Raw genomic sequence first — 21,020 nt, forward strand, 5'->3', positions numbered from 1 at the left:
GCATAACACCCTCCAGTTCCATCCACGTCGTTGCAAATGGTAAGATCTCATTCCTTTTGATGGCTGCATAATATTCCATTGTGTATATATACCACATCTTATTTATCCATTCATCTGTCAATGGACATCTTGGCTCTTTCCACAGCTTGGCTATTGTGGACATTGCTGCTATAAACATTGGGGTGCATGTACCCCTTCAAATCCCTACATTTGTATCTTTGTGGTAAATACCAAGTAGTGCAATTGCTGGATCATATGGTAGCTCTATTTTCAACTGTTTGAGGAACCTCCATACTGTTTTCCAGAGTGGTTGCACCAACTTGCATTCCCACCAACAGTGTAGGAGGGTTCCCCTAGGAAAGGACAGTCTTATCAACAAATGGGGCTGGAAAAACTGGGCATCCATATGCAAATAATGAAGTTAGACTTTTACCTCATACTGTATATAAAAATTACTCAAAATAGATCAAAGACCTAAATTTAAGAGCTACAACTATAAAACTCTTAGAAGGAATCATGGGGGGGAATCTTCATGACTTTTAGATTTGGCAATGGTTTCTTCAATATGATACCAAAGCACCAGTGACAAAAGAAAAAAATAAATAAATTGGACTTCACAGAATTTAATACTTTCATGCATCAAAAGACACCATCAAGAGAGTGAAAAGCAGCCAACAGAATGGAAAAAAATCCTGCAAATCACAAATCTGATAAAGGTTTAATATCCAGAACATATAAAGAACTCCTATAACTCAGCAGCAGAGAAACAAACATCCAATTTAAAAATGGGCAAAGGAGGGGCACCTGGATGGCTCGTTGGTTAAGCATCCGACTCTTGATTTTGCTCAGGTCATCTGACTCTTGATTTCAGTTCAGGTCATGATCTCAGGGTTGTGAGATGGAGGCCCCCGTCAGGCTCCACTGAGCGCTGAGCATGGAGCCTGCTTAAGTTTCTCTCTCTTTCTCCCTCTGCCCTTCCCCTCCCCATGCATACGTGCTCTCTTTCTCTCTCTAAAAAAAACTTTTTTAATTAATTAATTAAAATGGGTAAAGGATTGTGAATAGATAGTTCTCCAAAGAAGATATACAAATAACCAAAAAGCATATGAAAAAAAGTGCTCAACATTATTAATCATTAGGGAAATTCCAATGAAAATCATATTAGATACTACTTCATACCCACTAGGATGGCTAGAATTAAAACAAAACAAAACACAACCAAGTGTTGGCAAGGATATGGAGAAACTGGAACGCTTGCATACCCATTGGGAATCTAAAATGGTGCAGCCACTGTATAAAACAGTTCAGCAGTCCTTCAAAAAACTAAACAAAGAATTACCTTATGATCCAGGAATCCTACTCCTGGGTATATAACCCCTAAGAATTGAAAACAGGGTCTCAGACACTTGCATACCCATGTTCATTACAGCATTATTCACAATAGTTGAAAGGTAGATACAGCCTGAGTGTCCATCAACATATGAACGTATAAATAAATTATGGTTCATATGTACAAGAGAATATTATTCAGCCATAAATAGAAATGAAGTTCTTCAACATGGATAAAACTTGAAGACATTATGCTAAGTGAAATAAGCGAGATACAAAGGGACAAATATTGTATGATTCCACTCATAGAGTATCTAGAATAGGAACATTCTTAGAGACAGAAAGGAGTCTAGAGGTTACCACGGGCTGAGGGAAGGGGGAAATGCAGAATTATTGCTTAATAGGTGCAGTTCCTGTTTAGGGTGATGAAAATGTTTTGGAAATAGATATTGCTAATGGTTGCACAAAATGTGAATGTACTTAATGTCACTGAACCATACAATGAAAAATTATTAAAATGGTAAATTTTACATCATTGATGTTTTACCACAATTAAAAATTTTTTACATGATTAAAATGGCAATTTTTATGTTGTATATATTTTACCCCAGTTTAAAAAAAAAAAAAAAAAAACAGCAGAGCTGCAAGTTCATAAAATACCTTCAAGGTGAACTTCAAAAAGCGTTCCTCTTCCTGTGGCCAAAATTGAGTGGCGTGCCTTCATTTCAGCTCCCATTTATTTATTTATTTTTAAGATTTTATTTATTTATTTGACAGAGAGACACAGCCAGAGAGGGAACACAAGCTGGGGGAGTGGGAGAGGGAGAAGCAGGCTTCCTGCGGAGCAGGGAGCCTGATACAGGGCTCGATCCCAGTACCCTGGGATCATGACCTGAGCCAAAGACAGACGCCTAATGACTGAGCCACCCAGGTGCCCCCTCAGCTCGTTTAGTCCCTCAACCTATAAGATGCACTTGGGGACGGAATAGATTACACAACCATATGCGGTGACCACATGCTCGATTTTAGATTTAATATCTGTTTCTGGATGATCAAGATCATGTTGGGTCTTCATTTTGTTATCCAGTGTACTTGCCATCTCCCCAGCTCTGTGACACCTACTGGACTGAGACTACACCTTCTTCCACACCATTGACTGAAAGGTCAAACTGGGCAGAACTCTGTGGCTCCTCAGTAGAGACCTCCTGCCAGATTTGTACTCTTGGGGTACAGCCATCTAACTGCCACTCATCCTACCTGTGCCTCTGGAATATCTGGAGTAACTCATCATCATGCTGTGTCCTGTCTCCTTCCTCACCAGTCTCCTCCATATTTTCCCACATTGTCCTCAAAGATCTCTTAAGAAGTAGACCAAAGTCTTTACTGCACTCCAGAGACAGGGTATCTCCTTCATCTGCCAGTCTGGACGTCCTATTACAAAAGAAAATGAGATCATTTTGGCCTGCCTGAATCTTTGAGGGAGGGGGATAATGTGGGGCAATGGTTTTCCAACTTGTGCATGCATGAGGATCTCCTGGAGGGTGACTGCTAGGCTCTGCCCACAGAGTTCAGATTCAGGACGTCCAAGTGGGGCCCCAGCACTTGCATATCTAGTAAGTTTCCAGTGATACTAAGGCTCCTGGTCCAGGGACCACATAAGGTACAAGAGCAAATGCTTTGGAGTCAGGTAGACCTTAACTTGCTTGAGCGTCAGTTTCTTTGAAACCAAGATAACAATCCCACCTCATGGAGTAGCTGTGAATTAAAGAGGGAATGCATGAAAACACTCAGCTTGGTGCCTAGCACATAAGGGATCAATAAACACTGACTCCTAGTAATACGCCTGGTAATGAATTGGTGCTGGCTGTTCTTCTGAACAGCTCACAGACCACTGCTGGATCATGCACCTGCAAACTGGAGTAGGGGTTAGTCAGTTACTGGTTCTTAGCTTTTCTTGGGTTCACCTGGGTAATGGGTAGGCTTCAAAATTGGTTACCTGAAGAAAATAGATGGATTCACTATGGAAGAATGAAAGGAAGAGTATAAAGAGTTCAAGTGGGTGGACAGAGCCCTGGCTGAACTGGGAGAAGGACCCCTCTACTCCTGCTTCTCTTTTAGCTCTTAGCTGGTGACTTGTGATGCTATCAGAATCTTACTTTACACAGCCCATTCACAGATATCAGGTCAAGAAATGGGTGCCCAGCCTAGCCTGGCTCCCAGGCACGGAAAACCTCTGCCCCAGATGGATGGGACTCCCAAAGCAGCCCCACAGCTGCAGGCCAGCCGCACCCCAAGCATCCTCATTCCTGCCACACCTCAGATGCGGAGCTTCCCACCCTACTCTTGAGATGCATGTTTCAAAACTGAGATGTCACCTCAGCTTCTATTCCTGAGATTCTGTGGTGGTTCCTGCCTGGTCCTTCCACCTCAGTGGCAGTCCCCAGGCTCAAGGGTTGAACAGGACTGGTGGACAGAACCAGCCAGGCAGTAGATTCACCTACCACCTCTGCCCCCTTTCCAAGCCCACAGGCCTGGGCTGAGAGGCCCTTCTCCCTGCTTACATCCCTCCCCCAACTCTTCCAGGCCCTAAAAGATGTCCAAGAGCTCCAAGAACTGTAGGGGCAGAGCCTACCCTGGGATGCACTTCTCCTCAATACCTGCTGCAGGTAAAATGAGGCAGTGGTTCTGGGGCTGGACTGCTTATCCATGTAACCATGGATATGTTCATGAAGCTCCTGGTACCACACATGGTTTCCTCTGTTGTCAGACTGAAGCTAATGATCTTACGTGCCTCAGAATTGCCAAGATTACATGGGATATTTTATGGCTAGTGTTTAGGACAGATCCTGACACATAGGAAACTCTTAATAATATTGACTTTTATTACTATTAGTTTCTGGGCCAGAGTTTTTTATTTTTTTGTTTTTATTTTTTTAAAGATTTTATTTATTTATTTGACAGAGAGAGAGCGAGAGAGAGAGAGAGAGCACAAGCAGGGGGAACAGCAGAGGGAGAGGGAGAAGAAGGCTCCCCACTGAACAGGGAGCCCGATGTGGGGTTCAATCCCAGGACCCTGGGACCATGACCTGAGCTGAAGGCAGACGCTTAACAACTGAGCCAGCCAGGTGCCCCATGGGCCAGAGTTTTTTTAAACTACTGATATTTCACCTTCTGTAGTAGTTTCGATAGTGTCTCCCCCTCCCAAAGATATATGAAGTCCTATCCCCTGGTACCTGTGAATAGGACCTTATTTGGATAGGCTCAGTTAAGGATCTCAAAGTGACATCATCCTGGATTTAGAGTGGGCCTTAAATCTAATGACTGGTGTCCTCACAAGAGAAAGGACATAAAGAGAGACACGTGGGCAAGAAGGCCATATGAAGATTCAAGATTATTCTGCCACAAGCCAAAGAACTGGAGCCACCAGAAGCTGGAATGAGGACGCAAAGATTCTCCTTTAGAATTTTCAGAGGGAGTGTGGCTCTACTTGCAACTTGATTCCCAACTCTGGTCTGCAGAACTGTGAGAATAAAAATGACTATAGTTTAAGCCACCAAGTCTGTGATGAGTTGTCATGGCGGCCCTGGGAAATGAATACACCTTTCTTTCTGATTGTCCAGAGGCCCTGCCCAGGCTCACTCTCTCTTGCAAGGGTCTGTTCACATTTCTCTCTCCTCCTAGCAGAAACTCCCACCTCTCAGGGAAATCTACCTTGGTGTTTAGTGGGAAAAAAGTGATAATTTAGCTACAAAGTCTTTCCATTTGAGCATTAAAAACCTTCCCTCACACACCTGCTTTCCAAATGAAGCCTTCTTGGGGGAATGCGGATCTGAAGATTTACAAGGCCCTCTTGGTCTCCCTGGCTGGGCTGGCTCACCCTGCAGAGGATACTTCTGTCAAAATGCTGACCACACCACAAAGGTCATGAGAACCCCCTCTGTCCTGCTTGGTCTGTGGTGCAGGCTTACCACAGCATTGTCCAAATAAAAGTTTATTGACTTAAGGGATAAGAGAGGGGGTTTTACTGATGTCCCCACTCTACCCTAGTCCTAGAAAATTCCATGAGAAGTGAAAACATGTCCATACACAGAGTTGTACACAAATGTCTGAGAGGCTTTATTTACCATAGCCAAATCTGGAAACAATACAAATGCCCATCAAAAGGTGACTGAATAAACAAATTGTGGTATATCCATACAATGGAATACTACTCAGCAATAAAAAGGACTGATCTACCCACCAGTATAGACAAATCTCAAAATCATTATGCTGAATGAAAGAAGCCAGACACGAAAGAATACATATTATACTATTCCATTTACATGTAATTCGAGAGAATGCAAATTAATCTATGGTGACAGGAAGACCAGAAGTTCCTGGTTCTATGAAGCTGTGGACCCTGAGTACTACATCCTCTATTTCAATAAAAATAGGATATGCATCTTGCATGTGGAGAAGTCTATCTGAGAACTTATTTAGACAACAGAGAGGTATTGAACACCAGCCCAGTGTGGGCATCTGGTTGGCACTGGTAAGTCCATAAGGCAGGTTGTGCCCTCAGGAGGCCCAAGGCTATAACACAGCTTGCCAAGTTCTCAAAGAGAGATGAGCTAGGATGAAAGGATGTGCCAGGGGCAAAGAATAAGAATTCGTGTCCCCTGTGCTTCCTTGCCTGAGATGCTTATACCAAGTACTAAAAACATCTGGGCCCCATCCCTGACTTACTCAGAATTGCTGAAAAGGCCTGAGAATCTTTATTTTTAACAAGTGTCCCGGGTAAATTTCTACTCTGCAGGCAGCCATTTTGTTTTCATGGGCAAAGCCTCAGCACAACAGGAGGATGTTTGGTGGCAGTGGGGATACAACATTCAGTAAAGGTCTATGACACAGTTAGTAATCACTTTGTACCCCAGGGGCAGCCACTAGACGCCTTTCCCAAAGTTGGCTAGGTTCCTCCCCAGGATGCCAGGACTTTGGGCAGAAGGCAAGAGTTCAGGCCTTAGCTGCTGTCCTTCCTCCTAGAAGAGGACACTGTCCTCTCTTTGAGAACCTGCCATGGTGACCATATTTTAAAATCCCAAATCAGGACATCATTCCTGACAAAAAATTTGTGGATTGATTGATGTGAGAAGTCCCTTAAAGGTATGTAAATCAAGTCACAGTTACATACTGAATAAATTATATTTCTGGAAAAGAATGCAATCAAGGTAGACACTGTCCTGAAAAATCTAGGCCAGTGGTTCTAAACAGGGATGCTTTTTTGACTCCCAAGGCACATTTGGCAATACTTGGTGACATTTTTGGTTTTTACCTTGGGTGAGGATGAGACCAGGAATGCTGCTAAACATCCTACAATGCACAGGACAGTCCCACAACAAAGAATCGTCCAGCCCTAAAGGTCAGCCTGCGTCCAGGTCGAGAAACCCTGGTCTAGGCTCTGCGGTGCTGTACCTGTGGACTCCACGGTGTTGACCCTGGCATTGGTTTTTGTCCTACCTACTTTGGTCCTGGTCTTGACATTGTCATCAGAGGGGAGATGCTTGGGACCCTTCTGCTCTCTTCTGCTTCCTCCCTTGTCGGCAGATGTAAGGAGACAACTGCCTTTGAAGAGGTGCCCAGGCCCCAACCCAAGCATGATGAGAGTCAGGCAAGGTCTTGAGTCAGTATCTCCCACAGAGGAGTGTCCAGAGCTGGGACCAGCTGCAGCAAGGGTCAGGGAGGAACACTGGATTTGAAGGGGGACACTTGGGTTCTAGTTCTGGCTGACTCTACTTCTGACTTGGTCACTTAACGTCTGTGCCTCAGTTTCTTCAGTTTCTCCTCTGGGCACAGGTTCCTGCTCTTGCCTCCTTCACAGGGTTGCTGTGAGGGTCAAGGGAGATGAAGGGTGTGACTGGTTTTGGAAAACTCAAAGGTCAGACAGCACCAACCCACAGAGTAGTCTCCTGTGTGGGGACCAGGTTCCCCAGGTGGCCAGCAGGAGGCAGGAGGATAACCCTTGTGGGGTCACAAATAGCCAGGTATGATTGGAGCATGGAGGAAGGGACGGGGAGTGGCGGGCAACATGGTGCTGGGCAGCACATGGAGCCTTCCTTTGAGGATCCTGCTTTCTTTTATAGCTGTCACACAAAGGAGGCGGAACTCCTACATAGCCGTGTAGATGTCCAGAAGTTTTTAGGGGTACCTGGGTGGCTCAGTCGATTAAGCGTCTGCCTTTGGCTCAGGTCATGACTCCAGGGTCCTGGGATTGAGTTCCACATCGGGCTCCCTGCTCAGCAGGGAGTCTGCTTCTCCCTCTCCCTCTGTGATATCTCTCGCTCTCACTCTCTCTCAAATAAATAAATAAAAATCTTTTAAAAAAAGAAGTCCAGAAGTTTTTAGGAATTGAGGAGTTTGGAAAAAATTTTTCCCACTTACAAAACTTTTCTAATTTCTCTTCATCTATAATCTTTGGCTATGGTTTTCTTCTCATGCATGTGTGTGGGAGAGAACATCTAGTTTGTTCCCACCAATTTTTGTTAGATATTTAATTTTGTTCCAATTAATGTTTATTACTGGACATTTCAGTTATTCCAAATTTGTGTTAATATATACAACATAGAGAAGAAATAGCTACAAAAGAATTAGAGGGGCGCCTGGGTGGCTCAGTTGTTAAGCGTCTGCCTTCGGCTCAGGTCATGGTCCCAGGGTCCTGAGATCGAGCCTCGCATCGGACACCCTACTCAGCGGGAAGCCTGCTTCTCCCTCTCCTGCTCCCCCTGCTTGTGTTCCCTCTCTTGCTGTGTCTCTCTCTGTCAAATAAATAAATAAAACTTTTTTAAAAAATTAGAAATTTAAAAGTAGATTTAGGGGCACCTGGATGGCTCAGTCAGTTAAGCATCTGACTCTTGGTTTCCTCTTAAGTCATGACCTCAGGGGTCATGAGACTGAGCCCTGTGTCAGGTTCTGCCTTCAGCACGGAGTCTGCTTGAGATTCTCTCTCCCTCTCCTCTCCCTCTGTCCCTCTGCCCTTCCCCCTACTCGTACTCATAAATAAACAAATCCATAAATAAAATGTTTTTGAAAGTCATTTTAAAAATAAATAAATAAATAAAAGTAGATTTAAAACACCTTAAAAAGATGGACAGAAATGTTTAATAATACCTAAATGTTGCAAAATCACTTCAAAAGAAACTAAACATATGAATACTTCCAAAACATCAGCTATGGGTATAAGTGTTCATCACTTCACAGCCATGCTGCTAATCAACCTGCATTGGGCCAACTATACAGAGCCTGCTCCAGCACCTCTTTCCCCAGGCTAACCTCCTACAGCACATGTGACCCTTGGACGCTTGAACTACATGGGGGTTAGGGGTGCCCACCTCTGCACAGTTGAAAATCTACCAATAACTTTTGCCTCAAATACAAAACTTAACTATTAATAACCTACTGTTGGCCAGAAGCCTTACTGATAACATAAATAGTTAACACATATTTTTTAAAAAGATTTTATTTATTTATCTGATAGAGAGGGAGGGGGGAACACAAGCGGAGGGAGTGGGAGAGGGAGAAGCAGGCTTCCCGCTGAGCAGAGAGCCTGATGCGGGACTCGATCCCGGGACCCTGGGATCATGACCTTGAGCCGAAGGCAGCCGCTTAACCGACTGAACCACCCAGGCGCCCCCACATATTTTGCTTGTTATATATACAATATCCTGTAGTCTTACAATAAAATAAGCTAAAGAAAATGTTACTAAGAAAATTGTAAGGAAGAGAAAATACATTTAGAGTATTGTGCTGTATTTATCAAAGAAAAAAAATCCATGTATAAGTGGACCTACACAGTTCAAATTCATGTTGAGTCAACTATATCAGTACACGTGTGCGTGTATATTTTTTTTTTAGAGGAGGCAGTGGAATATAATGGTCATACTTCCTGCCTGGAAGCTAGAAGGAGACCCCCTATGACTGGTAGTATAACCCTGGGGCTGTTATTCATCTTCTCTTGACTTCAGTTTTTTCATCTGTAAGAGCTGGATAATTATAGTGGTATGTCAAAGGGACAAACAAGCCAGCCAGAGAAAGAGCACCCAGTGGCCGGAAATGGAACAATCTGACTGACAAAATAAATAACATAGAATTAGATTTTAACTCAAAGTATAAAATAAGTATCCATGAGGTTGTATTGATATAAATGACTGAATACATAAATAAATTGAGGAGAATTCCAAATAATGTATGCAGATGCTCTTCCCTCAAGGAGGCGAGCATAACCTCACTGCGGACGGTGGGCTGTGCACAGTGACTTCCTCCCAACCACTGCAGGGGAGGGGATAAGAGAGGCACTTTCTAGTAGAAACCTAGCAAATACTCGCTCAGCCAGGTGGTCGAGGTCAACATCATTAGTGAAGTCATCTCGATAATATAAACCTTTGGTAGGATGAGATGAGAAGGGCACTCCACCTCTGAGGCTTTCCTCCTCCAAACCCATAAGCCCTGTCTGGTCGGGAGGGAAACATCAGACAAACTCCAATCAAGGGGCATTCTACAAAATACCTGACTGCACTCCTTAAAACTGTCAAGGTCGTCAAAAACCAGGAAACTTGGAGAAAGGGTCTCAAGCCAAGAGTGGCCTAAGGAGACATGATTACATGTGATGTGATATCCTGGACAGGATCCTGGAGCAGAAAAAGGATATTAGGTTAAAACTAAGGAAATCTGAATTAAGTATGTGTGGACCTTAGTTAAAAATAATGTATCAATATTAATCCGTTAGTTGTGACAATGACACCATATTAATGTAAGATGTTAACAATAGGGGAAACTAGTGTGAGCAATATGGGAATCCTATGTACTATCTTTGCAGCTTTTCTGTAAATCTATTCTAAAATAAAAAGTTTATCTTAAAAAGTGGATAATAGTGGGGCACCTGGGTGGCTCAGTTGGTTGGGCACCCGACTCTTGGTTTCTGCTCAGGTCATGATCTCAGGGTCGTGGGATCAAGCCCCGCAATGGGCTCTGTGCTCAGTGGGGAGTCTGCTTGGTATTCTCTGTCTTCCCCGCCCCCCTCTGCTCATGTGCACATGCACTCTCGCTCTCTCTCAAATAAATAAGTAAATCTTTTTTTAAAAGTGGATAATAGGAGCGCCTTGGTGGCTCAGTCGTTCAGCATCTGCCTTCGGCTCAGGTCATGATCCCAGGTTCCTGGGATCGAAGCCCGCATCGGGCTCCCTGCTCCGCAGGAAGCCTGCTTCTCCCTCTCCCAACGCCCCCTGCTTGTGTTCCCGCTCTCTCTCTCTCTGTCAAATAAATAAATAAAATCTTTAAATAAATAAATAAAAAGTGGATAATAGTGTTTAGGTGTTGTTGTTGCTTTCAGTAAGGGAACTTACATCAAGCATTTAGCATACTGAGTTTACAGTTAGCTATTAGTTATCATTATTGTTCCTATTTCTTTTATTAAAATAGGAATACATACTCATTGTAGAAAAAATTTACATGCAAACCAAAGAAAAACATAAGCCAAAGAAAATAAAGAAGAACATCCATAATCTTACCCTGTCTGAGATAACTACCAATCACACCTGGCTGTGGGTCCCTGCAGATATAATTAATTGTTTGAAAAATTTCAGTCACACCATATGTGCACTATGGTAAGTGGCCCTAATTTAATTTAGTAACATTTCTGCTGTTCCAACTCTTTGCTCTTACAAGTAGTCAAGAGTGTAAGTAATGGGTTAAATATTAATTAGGGAGAAAAAAGAAAATTCTGAAAAATCATAAAAATTGGGCACCAATGCTTAAAGTTACACAAACGGTGTTCATCAAAACGACCCTCAACGGAAAAGCCAAAGACTGGCTTTTCTAGATCTATTTTGTTTCATAATTTTTATCAAAATATTTTTTAAAAGTGAAGGAAAAAAGAAGGTAATCTGGCAAAATGTCGACAGTGGTTATCTCTTTTGTTTCCTTTGCATCTGGCTGTGATTGCCAGGTGCTCTACAAGGAGGATATTTGACTCTAAAGCAGCAGGAGTAGATGATGGTAGGGCTGTCTTCAGTCTCTCAGCTGGGCCCCTGGGCTGCTAAGTGAGTCTGAGACAGAGCCCCCCAGGACAGGCCCTCTGGGTGGGTGAGGGCTCCAGTGGTGTGTAGGGGCTTGCTGGCAAATTTTAGTCACTGTGCAAAAGAGTGATATAGAAGGCTAGCACTATTGTTCTTTCCAGAAGCCCAGAGAAACCAGAGCTCCTGCCTCTCTTATTTGGTGGCCCCTCCTCATTTACTAGAGCCAGCTCAATTGATCCTCCTACAGTCTGGGAAGCAGGTAGACGTCTCTCCTCTGCACTTGATCTGCTCTTCCTAATGTCCCCAGTGACCTCAAATTGCCCCCCTTCCCTAATCATTTACATCCTCCTCCTTGACACTCTTGCCAGTATTTTACACTGTTGACCTCTCCTTTGCTTTGAAAAAGTTCTTTTTCTGCCAGGACTGCACTTTGTCTTGGCCAACTCTAATGGACTCTTCTTGGGTTGCGTTGCCGGTGTCCTTTCTTCTTTTCCACACCCTCCAGACTCTCTTCTTGGTCTCCTTCTTTTCTCTTTCTATGAATTCTCCCTTAGTGGCCTCATCAACTACCAATAAAAAACCCCCACCATGCATCAATGTGTTCCAAATCTTCAGCTCCTGTATTTCCAACTTCAGTCTTGTCATGATTGAAATGAACCTCTGGCTGGCTTAAGCAGAGAGGAGATGTATTGGAAGGACGGATCCACGCACCAACTTGCAGGAAAGGCTGAAGATCCAGGCTTAGAAGTGATGGAGGTTGGAGCAGTTCCGGGGAGCCAAGCAGTAGGTGCAGGTGAGTGACTCCTTCAGGGCATGAGGACTGAAGAATGTACTATAAGAATGTTACCTACCATGGAGTGTTTGCTGAATCTTAAATGATATGTATAGATAAGGAAGCTGAGGCCCAAAGAGGATGATTAAACTCGCATTTCTTCCTTCTTACTGCCATTATGCTCAAGATTAGAATTCTGGGAAGAGAGCATCTAACATGGTCTTGGCTGGGAATGGACAGAGCCCCTTCACTGACAGTCCCACCAAAATACTCAGTGGGAATGATTCTTTCCCCTAAAACTATAAACTTTTCTGAACGTGAGAGAGGGGAGTGGACCCAAGGGGTGAAAATGACAAATGTCTATCATATTTCCGCCCAGAAACGTCCTTAACTTCTGCCCTGCTTCTTTCCTACTCCATTTCTCCTAAATACTGTTTAATAATTTCCCTGCCTTCATAAGCAGTCTCCCTGCTGCCACTCTTCACCCCAAAATCTTCTCACCCACCAGCACTAGTCATCTTCTAAAATACAAGTCTGATCAGTCAAGCCCTGTTCCCTCCTAAAAACACTTTACGGCTTCCCATTGCCCTTAGATAGAGGTGTTTTATTTGTTTTTTGTTTCTGTCTGATTTCAACTTTTATTACCCTTGTTATATGCAGGTGTGTAGATAAAAGTTTCTTATCAGCTAACTATATGAAAAGATAAATAGTGTAAATAATTCATGTGATCCAAAATGGGCAAAAGCAAAAGACTATAGCTTCCCCTCAAGAAGAAAAATTTCAGACCTATGAAAAGGACAATACGTTTTAAAAAATTGTACTTATTTAGGAGCATTCAGAATATCAACAAAACAGGGATGCCTGAGTGGCTCAGTTGGTTAAGTGTCTCTGCCTTGGGCTCAGGTCGTTGATCCTGGGGTCCTGGGATTGAGCCCTGTGCCCAGGCTCCCTGCTCAGCAGGAGCCTGTTTCTCCTTCTCTCTCTGCCCCTGCCACCCCGCCCCCCACCCCGATCATGAGCCACACTTTTTCTCTCTCTCTCTTTCAAATAAATAAATAAAATCCTCAAAAAAAAATGTGAACAAAACAGCTGCAACTTTTTTCTTTTTGCAACTACAGAGTGAGCAGAAAAACAATTATTTCATATAAGCTGCATCAGAAACAACTGAAGATGAAAAAACTATCATCCCCATATATATCTGATTTGGGCTGTGCACCAACAGGAACTTGCTTTAAAATTCCATGCCCATGCTGCTCCTGCCAAGGTTAGTAGCTATTGAAAATACCACGGGGATAAGGGTAGCTAAAGACACATTCGGTAGCGTGTAAACTCTATTAAAAAAAAAAAAAACAAAACACTGTACAGTTTAAAAACAAATCTTACACGGCCTTACAATTTTTTTCACTAAAAGGAGTGAGTTGGGTACAGGGGGGTTAAATGCTTTATGGACAAGAAATAAAAGCTGCCCTAGAACTCACTTTTCCACCATCATCATCTTCCTTGTCTTCCTTCTTTTTCTTGCTTTTTTCAGCCTTGGACAACTCCCGTTTCTGCTGCATCAGCTTCCCTGCAGCGTGGTACGCAGCAATATCTTTTTCTTATTTTTTCTTCAGCTTCGGGCCTTCTTCTAGTGAGGCTGCCTGTCATCTGCAGCAGCGTTACCCCACGTCTCTCCCAGGTGCTTGGCAACATCACCAATGGACAGGCCCAGATGTTCTCCTTTGATTTTTGGACGATACTCAGAACAAAACAAGGTGAAGGCCAAAGGAGGCCTCTTGGATACACCAGGATCCTTGAACTTCCCTATTATTTCCCCTTTAGGGGGTATGGATACAGGTTTTCATATCTCTTTCATAAGGAGCCTTGTCACTCTTGGCCATGTCTTCAAATTTTCCTTTCTCTTTAGAAGACATGTCTTCCACCTCTCTGAGCACTACTCAGAAAACTTTGAGAAGTTGGCTGAAGCATCTTCGTGCTTAGTCTTGTGTCCCTGCCAGCAAGTTTGCAGAAAGAATGCACACGATGTTTTCTGCCTCTCAGGATCCTTCTTAGGATCTCCTTTGCCCATGTTTAATTATGTTTCCTCCATGAGGTTCAGAGTCACTCAGTGCCTGTTTGGCTCTCAAGTGCCCTGGTGCTATTTCCGTGGAAATCAATGTCCTGCAACGGCTGTCCAGATAAAGTTATTAACATGGTCTATAAGCCCTTCCCAAGCCTCACCTTCCCACAAATCTTCATTTTCTGCCACAGCAGGCCCGCTGCTCCTCAAACGTGCCCTCGGTGCTTTGTACAGGTTCTCCCCTTTTCCTGAAACACCCTTTTCACATTCTTCCTCAGAATCCCATACATATTTGTCTTTCAAAGATGGGCTCAGATGGTATCTGCTCATGGAACCTTCCTCAGCAAGGCAGGATGAGTTGGTAACTCCCCCTTTTGTACTCTTTTGTACTCTCATCATACCCAATATGGACTAAAATGTGCTCAGACAACCCTGAGCACATTTTATTACTGCATTTCTTTACAAGTCTGTCTCCCCCACTGGTTTGGGAGCTCCACCTCAAGGAGGGCCTGGGATTTCCTCTGCTTCATTTCTCTAACAGTTAGCACTGTTCCTAGCATATAGTGTTTGGTGAATCTTAAATGAACTCCACAGATAAGAAAACTGAAGCCCAAAGAGGTTAAGTCACACAACTAGAACAAGGAACCAACCCAAGGGAAATGGATTTGGAGGAGATGTGATACAACAGATGGTGCTTTTAATCGTTTAGGCAGTTTCTAAGGACCATTTTTCCCCTAGCCCCACCTCCCACCCACATACAGGCTGGTAACTACCTATTTATTCCCTTGGGAAATTTCCCTTTGGAAAAAACGGGCTTAAACTCAAACTCGAATTGTCAGGAGAGATTTAAGTTAAAGAAGGGTAAGGCCTTCTTGTTCCTGGGTTCTTACAGACAAAAAAGTGAACTGACTCAGAATGCATGGACTTGACCTCTGGGGGCTTTTAAAAACAAGAGAGACTTTATCAGGAGTACTAAGTCTGAAGTCCTGTTAGAGGCAGACAAATGGCTGATCTGACGCCTCAAGAGTCAGCCTCTTGAGGAGGCCCATGAGGAGCAAAGGAACCAGCCAGACAACTCCAGGGTCTCCAACCATGTTCCCATTGAGCTCAAGGATGTTTGGGGGAGGGGAGGGAGACGGATGAGGGAGCCCTTGCTAATTAAGCCTCTACCCATGAGTGAATGTGAGGCTAATAAGGCGGCCCTATTCCAGGGCACCTCCACACCAAGCCAGCCGGTCTGCCTGTTTATTGCCCGTATGGAGATCATTAATGCCTCCTGACACTGGGGTCACTCCTGGGGTCAATCCCTGAGCCCGTTCTGCAAAACAAGGGGAAATGAACTTCCCAGCACATGTGGCTCAGGCTTGGTGGGGAGGGGGACTCCCGTCACCCCACACCTCAGCTCTGGGAGAGATCAGCACCCCAGGCTGTCAGGTCCCCCAACACAATCCCCTCTGCCCAAACTGGACTCTGGGGAAGTGGTTCTGGGGAAGGGTGAAGGGGAGCCTTCATCTGGGCCAGGACAACCCCCACTGAGGTTGTCCCAACCCACAGACTGGACACTAATCCCCTGGCGACGGGCTGGGGTGGTGTCTGGGAGCTGCAGCTGCAGCTCGACAGGGGCCAGACCCCCACCGCAGGTGGCGGGAAGGCGCAGGTCGGTAGCCACGTGGGCTAGAGCTGCGGCCTCAGCCCACCCTCACCCGCTTTCCCTGTGCTGATTGGGCCCCTTACCCCTCCAGATCCAAGATGGCGGAGGGGGGCGGGGTTCCGGGCCAAGCAAAGCTGCGATTGGTGAAGCCCAGGCCTTCTGAGCTGAAGGACGGCCTCAGTAGCCACTCAGGGAGCTCCCAGTGATGGTAGCGGGCCCATGGCCGCTTTACCTCACACTTCAGCAACCAAGGCAGTCTACACAAATCCGTCTCCTGCAGCCTGGGAAGGGCCAGGGTGGGAAAGGAACACCGAGATGGTCCTCTGGGCAAATCCATACCAGTCTGGGGCCTCCTCCTCGGTAATGACCAGGACTGGGAATCAGCCCCTACCGACCCAGGAAGATGTCGAGAAAGCCCCCAACTGGCTTGGAGGAAATCAATAGGATTATGAAGTTAATGCCACAGCAGGCTGAGTGACAGTTACCAAATAAATGATCTCAGGAGGACAAGGCTGAGGTTAAATGAGGCCCAATAAATAAAGGGACGTGTTCAAAGGAGGAACTTCAGAAAATGCAGGGACATGGGGGGTTGAACCTAGGGACTCCTTCCTGCCCTCCCCTTCTAGGGTCTGTTGAATTCTCGGGGAGCCACAGCCTCAGGCCTTGCCTCCCAGGAACACAGACCAAGGCCTGTGCCCTGTTCAGTGCCCGTGGGGCATAGCCCTTAGGCTCAGGGCTCCTTGGACAGCTCCATCCGCACAGCTTTGGTGACTGACACGAGGGAATGGCAGCTCTTACTGTGAAGGTCTGACCAGTTGACAGAGCCCCAGAAAGCCTCTGATCCCTTAGAGACAGGGATGAAGGGGAGCCTTCATCTGGGCCAGGACAACCCGACCAACTGCAGCAAGTCGGGTTGAAGCTAGATGTTAGGAGGCACTTCCCACACCTTAGCTAGATGGAGGGAGTTTATGGATCTTGGAAGCAAGGAAGAAGGCCGGTTATCGAGGATTTTATTCCAGATGAAAGTACATTTATCCTTATCCCCATTTGTGCCTGGTTTAGTGAACATTGCCCTTTTTTGGCCAAGATGGTGTTACCAGCTGAAGAGGCCATCAGCACCATCTTTGCATAAGAAAAGCTTGCAGTAGAGTCTGTATACAGTGCTCTCCATTCTACCACCAGTGTGTCCTGGTGAATGAGCAGCCCATTTCCGTAAGTCCTGCTGAGTCTTCCAGTGGCCAGCTTGGTGGGGGTCAGTGGGAGACAGAGCATGATGTTCCTGGGACCATGAAGAATGCCGGGCTGCCTTTTTTTTTTTTTTTTAAGTAGGCTCCATGCCCAGCGTGTAGCCCAATGTGGGGCTTGAGCTCCCAACCCTGAGATCAAGACCTGAGCTGAGATCAACAGTTGGACACTTAACCAACTGAGCCACCCAGGTGCCGCTGTACTATGTCTTTCTTTTGGGAATCTAAAGAGAGATGACTAAGTCTTTGGTCTCTAGGTAGGTATTTTATTTTTTAGAAAATGAACAATAATGATAGTTAGAATCTTGGGCTCTGGAATCTTAGAGGTCCAATGACCTCTTTTCTAACCATGAGACCTTGGGCAAGTTCTATTTACAGTAATGATAATAGGGTTATTTTGTGTCAGGCAGTATATTACACTTTGACAATACTGTAGGGGAGGTACTGTTATCCTTGTTTAACAAATGAAATGAGCTTTGTTAGGTGAAATGACCATAGAGCAGTATATTTAAAAGCATGGGCACTGGAGATGCAGACTAACTGGGTTCAAATCCTGACTTCGTTTCCTGGTCGTATGATCTTGGGCATATAACCCAATTTCTTTATCGCTGAAATGAGGACTATGATAGTACTCACTTGATAATTTGGTAAGGTTGAAATGAGGGAAAGCACTTAAAGCTCTTAGAATCCTGCCAGGCACATTGCAGGTGCTCAATAAAGGTTAGCTATTGTTGTGAGCCCTTCAAGCACTTCTATCTATGTGATATCGCTTCATCTTTTCTACTATCCTTTGAGGTGGCTATTATTATTCTTAAATTCATTTTACAGAGGAGGAAACGGGCTTTAAGCAGATCATGTTCTAGGTCCCTCTGTAAACAGCCGGCTAAAGACCTGAATTCAGGTTTTTTAACTTCAAATTCCAAGGACTTGCTGATCGCTCACATATTCTCTCATTCTAAATCCTAATTTGTTTCAGCCCCTCATTCAAAAACAACCCTCAGAGGACCCAAATTCAAAAAACCCCAAGGACCCAGATTTGGATAGTCTGTGCTTAGGAAGAATAGAGGGGGAAAGAGGAAGAAAGAAAATGGGGATTTGATAATGAAATAAATTCCCTGACTTAGGCATATTTTTTACCCAAGCCAACCCTCGTAGAGATAGCTTCCTCAGACAGGTAGTAAACTAAGCGTGTATTTCAGAGCAGTCATATTGGAGGAAATGGAAAGAAGTGGCAGTGCCGGGGCAGGTAGTGTTATGGGGGAGGAAGTCAGCTCGGCAGACAATCCACCTATGGCTAAGGACTCTGGAACAGAAGGCCTAGATTGCTAGCCCTGACTACGCAAAACCCAGATCTGATCATTCATTCCTTACCTCTATAGTGCCCCAACTGAGAGTTATAGGAAGGACTCACCTGGTAAATGGTAAATCGCTGCCTCTGTCCTCAGGCTTGAGGGGGCTCAGACCAGCCTACTTCACTCAGGACAGGGATCAGGCCAGCCCAATCCTCAATTTCTTCTAACTGCAAGTTTCTTAATTCTCTTTGTGGGAGAAAGCCTGGGAGGCCAGGGTGAGAGGTCAGGTGAGCAGGACTGCACCTGGGGTATGAGGGGAAGCACCTGCAGCAGCTGCCACCTACTACCCATTCCCGTTGCTCAACCCTCCAATTTCCAGAATGAGCTCAAGCTCCCACTCCCACCCCAGTTGTTCTGAGCTTGATAATCCTAATGGGATGTGGGCTGGAAAATCTAGAACCAAGATTTGGGGCTACTGGGGACACAGTGGGATAAAGCCACAGGGGACAAATGAATTCTGTGCTGCCTCACTCATCCTTTCCCTTTGGGGGACTTAATAAGGACCCCAGGCCTTAGGTCATAGCACACACTAAATAGCATGGCTGGAAAGCGGGGTGTGGAGGGAGGGATTTTGTGTCCTGGATTTGCACAAGAAGGTATGTGCAAATACACAAGGATACACACAAACATTCAGATATGTATCTTTCATGATGGAGTGCCTAAAGATTCACTCAACAAGGAGTTGGGACCTTTACACATGTCTCTTGAGTGTATTTGGCTGTAAGTAACAGAGACCAAGACGAACAGTGATGTCAAGAAATAGGCTTATTTTTCTCACATTATAAGAAGCAGTCTGGCACTGGTTTACCTGCTCATTGATGCCATCAGAATTTTGTTCGGATATCCTCAGTATATTGGCCTTCGTCCTTACATCAGGGTCTCGAGAGGGTGAGAATTCCACAGATCTCATCGTTAGAAGAAAAGAAGATTATGTCTTCCCCTTTATCAAGAGAGCAAAAAATTCCCTCCCGACCTTCCTCCTGCCATTCTTCTGTTTAGGCCTCGTTGGCCAACATTGGATCATGTGACCTCTCCCAGCTGCAAGGGAAACTAGGAAAGCAAGCAACAGGATTTCCATGATTGGCATACAGCACTGATTTCCAACTTTGATCCTATCCTCAGAGATTCTGACTCAGTTGGTCTGGGGTGGATCTTGACGTTGGTATTTGTTAAATATTCCAAAAACCTAGGTTTTTAAAAAAAATTGTAATTTGCTCTTCACCACACTATGGAGCCAGTTCAAGTAGTCATCTTCAACCAAACCTCCCACGGCCTCCAAGCAAGCCACTTTACTGCACTGACTGGGATTCTCCAGTTTACCCTGTAACCCTGCACCCCTTGGGGTTGATTATTTAGGTGACTAATTAGTAAGTTTGCAGGTCATTCATTAGTGAATTTGTGCTTAGTAACTGGTTAGCCAATCAGTTGACTAACTAATAGAACTAATAAACTAACCAATTAGTTGGCCTTTCCTTTTTTGTGTGTCTGGCACATAGTAAGCACTTGATTAAAAATATTACTTTGGATGGATGAATCCATCAAATGGAGATAAAATGGAATTAATATAGCATCTGATGGGAGAGTAGCTCTGAAACCACTTTGTAAATGGTAAGACACTGTACAGACATATGAATGAAAATTGACACAAGAAACTACTTTAAAAATTAGGGCCAGGGGGCGCCTGGGTGGCTCAGTCGCTTAAGCGTCTGCCTTCGGCTCAGGTCATGATCTCAGGGTCCTCAGATGGAGACCCGCATAGGGCTCTCTGCTCAGCCCGGAGTCTGCTTCTCTCTCGCACTCTCCCTCTGTGCTCTCCCTTCTCTCTCTCTCTCAAATAAATAAATAAAATCTTTAAAAATAAATAAATAAAAACTTGGGCCAAGAGAAAGTTTGTTCCCCACCCTTCACCAAAGAAATACTGTTTCCACATTTCTGAAATGGAAAACGACAGTTTGCCCTGCTGCTGATAAGCCAGATTTGCTCTCAATCATAGCAATTTTGTCAACACTTAGTGATAGCATGTATTCTTACTCCTTTTTCCTTAATCCTATTTCATCTTTTTACTTGTGTTTTTATTAGCTTATTTTGGTTATAAACCATCTCAAGCCCTTTTGGAAAAGAGATGGGATAAAATAAATTTTAGAAATACTTGGGAACTAACATATTAACTACCTACCGCATGCCAGGAATTTACATGCATTAATTTAGTTAAACCTCACAATAAGCTAGTAGGTTGGTGTGATTATCTCCATTTTATTTAAGCGTTAAGGGACTTGCCCAAGGTCACACAGATGCTAAATAATGAGCCAGGATTCAGAGCCATGTTTCAAAACCAAGGTAAGCCTGACACCAAACCTGAGGGCTTTCCCCTAAGCCAACCCAAGTTTGTGTGATAGATGGTCAACTATTCATTTAGCTGGTTGAGGAGAGTTTTTGTACTTTGAACTCCTCAAATCTGTTTTGGAAAAACAAACAAACAAACCACTGGTCTTTTTCTTTTCTCCATAGGCCATTTATCAACAAGTACTATACCTTTCTATTGTTTTAGGTAGCACTAAGAAGAAAAA

Source organism: Zalophus californianus, chromosome 16 (genome assembly GCF_009762305.2).
Source record: "Zalophus californianus isolate mZalCal1 chromosome 16, mZalCal1.pri.v2, whole genome shotgun sequence".
NCBI classification, from domain to species: Eukaryota; Metazoa; Chordata; class Mammalia; order Carnivora; family Otariidae; genus Zalophus; species Zalophus californianus.